This window comes from Camelina sativa, unplaced genomic scaffold (assembly GCF_000633955.1).
Source record: "Camelina sativa cultivar DH55 unplaced genomic scaffold, Cs unpScaffold00662, whole genome shotgun sequence".
In the NCBI taxonomy this organism is placed as follows: domain Eukaryota; kingdom Viridiplantae; phylum Streptophyta; class Magnoliopsida; order Brassicales; family Brassicaceae; genus Camelina; species Camelina sativa.
The window spans coordinates 33209-37579 of record NW_010921799.1 but is presented as its reverse complement, the minus strand read 5'-3'; positions in this window follow the sequence as shown (position 1 = coordinate 37579).

Here is a 4371-nt window from a genome sequence, read left to right as displayed (position 1 = left end):
GCACAAGTGGGAGAAGTCACATGTGCAGTTTAGGAGATGTCACTATCTCTCTTTGTAAATGTGTAGAGTATCTTAGGAGAATATTCTTGTGTAAAGTTGTCTATAATTAGATTGTAACTAGGTTTCTGTTTTAGTAAGAAGAGAAAATATCTCTTTCTCCAACTCTCTCTCAATCACTTACACTCCCCTCACACTCCAAACGATTTCAATCTCTCTTGGTTACACTGAAACATTCTTCTTCAATTCTAACACATTCTTCTCCAATTCTTACATGGTATCAGAGCAGATTGTTCCTGTCTCTTGACTCCATCTCCATCACAATCTTCTGCATCATCTCTCTTTGTTCTCTAACCGTTGTTCTTAAAATCTCTTCTCTATCTCTTTCTCTTTTTAACCGTTGGACAAACACTTAAACCAACGAGTTTACCATGGAAACCACCAAAACTATGATTGTTCCAGTTACTCTCAAGGGAGAGAACTACTTACTGTGGGCTAGAACCACAAAGACAGCCCTATGCGGCAGAGGACTTTGGTCCTATGTTGAAACGAGCGAAGCTCCAAGTGGCGAGACCACCAAAGAAGGCAAGGATCTTGCCGGAGATGAAAGGAACAAATGGTTCCAAGAAGATCAAGGAGTCCTAGCTATCATCCAAAACTCACTTGATGGCCCTATCCTTGAAGCTTACTCCTATTGCGAAACCGCAAAGGACTTATGGGACACTCTCAAGAACGTGTTTGGAAATATTACCAATGTCAACCGTATCTTTGAGATTAAGAGGGCTATTAACAATCTCAACCAAGAAGATATGGAGTCCACCTAGCATTTTGGGAAGTTTAGGTCCTTGTGGGCTGAACTAGAGATGCTTAGGCCGGCGACAATAGATCCAGCCATACTGAACGAGAGACGTGAACAAGACAAGGTGTTTGGTCTACTCTTAACCTTAAACCCCTCCTACAACGACCTCATCAAGCACATCTTGCGGTCAGATAAGCTTCCAAGCCTTGACGACGTTTTCAACCAAATCCAAAAGGAGCATGGCTCCATGGGTCTATTTGACAGCAAAGGAGCGCTAGTGACCGCCAACAAAGTCGATATGGTGTCCTCAAACCAAGGCTACTACAAACCGGATGACAAGAACCCACCGGTATGTGAGCACTGTAAGAAGGTTGGCCACTTCAAGAGCCGCTGCTGGATTCTTCATCCACACCTTCGCATTAACCGTGGAGGACCAAGCCGCGGAGGGCTACCGAGAGCCCATCAAGCAGCTGTAGCGGGGGAAACACCAACTTCCGAACCAAACCAACAAGCTGTCGGAGGAAATGGAACTGCACTCGCTGCCTCCTCCGAGCTGGTGAGGCGATCCGACCTTGATGCGCTCATCAAAGCCCTCAAGGAGGCCTCCGGTAAATCCTTTCTTGCCTTAAACAAAACTAAACCTCTTATTGTTGATTCTGGTGCATCACATCACATGATTAGAGATCCTAGGTTGATTAGTAATATTAAACCTGCTAATGGTAATGTTGTGATAGCCAATGGTGAGAAGGTACCAGTTAAAGGCATAGGGAATTTGAAATTGTTTGATAAGGAAACCAAAGCCTTTTATATGCCAACTTTCACATCTAACTTGCTATCAGTTAAGAGAGCCACCACTGATTTAAATTGTTATGCAATATTTGGTCCTAACAAGGTTCATTTTCAGGATATTGAGACAAGTAAGGTTCTTGGACAAGGAGGTTCTAAGGATGATCTCTATGTGCTTGAGGACTTAAATTTATCTACTTCTTCTGCATCTTGTTTTAATTCAGTTATTGTTAAGCCTAATGACTCTATCTTACATGCTAGGCTAGGACATCCTCACACTAGAGCATTAACATTAATGTTTCCTAAAATTTCATTTAAAAATGATGAGTGTGAGGCTTGTATTCTTGGTAAACATTGCAAGACTGTTTTCCCTAAATCTATTACTATTTATGAAAAATGTTTTGATTTAATTCATTCTGATGTTTGGACATCTCCTTGCCTATCTAGAGAAAATCAAAAGTATTTTGTGACTTTTATTGATGAAAAATCAAAATATACTTGGTTAACCTTGCTTCCCTCTAAGGATAGAGTTCTTGAGGCCTTTACAAATTTTCAAAATTATGTCACTAACCATTACCATGCCAAGATTAAAATTTTAAGATCAGATAATGGTGGAGAGTACACAAGCCATGTGTTTAAACAATACCTAGCCAAACATGGAATTCTTCACCAAACTAGTTGTCCATACACACCACAACAAAATGGAGTGGCTGAGAGGAAGAATAGGCATCTCATGGAGGTAGCAAGGTCTATGATGTTCCATACAAGGGTGCCAGAACGTTTTTGGGGAGATGCTGTACTTGCAGCCTGCTACCTTATCAACCGCACGCCAACAAAGATTCTTAATGACATATCTCCATTTGAGGTATTGAATAATGCAAAGCCTACCTTTGATCACTTAAGAGTATTTGGTTGTGTGTGCTATGTGTTGCGACCAGGTGAACTACGAGACAAGCTTGATGCTAAGAGCACTAAAAGCATGTTTATCGGCTACTCTACAACACAAAAAGGGTATAAGTGCTATGAACCGGAGACCAGGAAGGTTCTCGTATCTCGTGATGTTAAGTTTGTGGAGACACGAGGGTTTTATGATGAGAAGAACTGGGATGAGCTTCGTGACCTCTCGGCCTCACCATCCGATCGGACACGCAACCTCCGAGTGCTTCTTGAGCGGCTAGGTATCGAAAACGATCGGGTCAGTCACAAACCTGCCGGGACAACATCACCAGCACACCCTGAGCCTCCTATGGAACCTGCTCATGATGCACCTCCACCCGAGGATTCACCTACGGAAGACAATGTCGAGTCGTCGCCTACCGATGAAGTCCTGACCGAGGTACCAGTTCCCCAAGACAGTGCTGCCCCTGAGGCTGGAGCCATAGTTCCTCTTAGGCGTAGCCAACGCATCAAGTACCCTCCTACCAATTGGAAGAACACTCGTGTCTACTACAACAACATGGCCGTTGCCCATCCAATTCAAGCCGTTTGCTCTCTTGCCCACTTTCCTATGGATCATCAAGTGTTCCTTGGTCACATTGATGCAAATTGGATTCCTAGGACCTATGATGAGGCTAAGCATCACCAGGTGTGGAGAGAAGCGGTCGATGCCGAGAACACGGCCATGGTTCAAAACCACACATGGGACGAATCCGACTTACCCAAGGGCAAGAAGGCTGTAACCTCTCGATATATCTTCACTATCAAATATAAGAGCAATGGGGAGATTGAACGCTATAAAGCACGCCTTGTTGCTCGAGGCTTCACGCAAATGTATGGGGAGGACTACCTTGATACGTTTGCTCCGGTGGCTAAACTTCACACTGTCCTAGTTGTGCTCTCACTCGTCACCAACCTCGATTGGGAACTTTGGCAAATGGACGTGAAGAACGCCTTCTTGCAAGGAGAACTTGAAGATGAAGTGTATATGCGGCCACCACCGGGTTTAGAAGACACCATTGGTCCGGGAAAGGTCTTAAAACTCAACAAGGCGATCTATGGCTTGAATANCCGAGTGCTTCTTGAGCGGCTAGGTATCGAAAACGATCGGGTCAGTCACAAACCTGCCGGGACAACATCACCAGCACACCCTGAGCCACCTATGGAACCTGCTCATGATGCACCTCCACCCGAGGATTCACCTACGGAAGACAATGTCGAGTCGNGAAACAGTCTCCAAGGGCATGGTACCATAAGCTAAGCACCACTCTACTTGACAAAGGTTTTCGTAAGTCCGAGGCTGATCACACCCTCTTCACCTTACCAAGCGCCAAAGGTATAGTAGTCATTCTAGTGTATGTTGATGATATCATCATCACTGGAAGTGACTCGGTAGGTATTCAGGACACTAAAACCTTCTTGAAATCAGTATTTGACATTAAAGATCTTGGAAAGTTGAAATATTTTCTTGGGATAGAAGTTTATAGATCAAGTGAAGGATTATTTTTGTCTCAAAGGAAATATGCACTTGACTTACTGAGTGAAACAGGAAAATTAGGATATAGGGCAGTGTCAACACCCCTTGAAGAGAACTATAAGGCCGGAGGATAGGGGGAGCTTGACAATGCCCCATTCAAGGATGTTAGCCTCTACCGGCGGCTAGTAGGTAAGCTTATCTACTTAACCATCACACGGCCTGACATTTGTTTTGCTGTGAATCAGGTAAGCCAGCATATGAAGAATCCTACCGTGTACCACTGGAACATGCTGACCCGGATCCTCAAGTACATCAAAGGTTCACCGGGACAAGGCATTTGGATGGGGCGCAACAAGAACACCCAACTAGTAGGCTA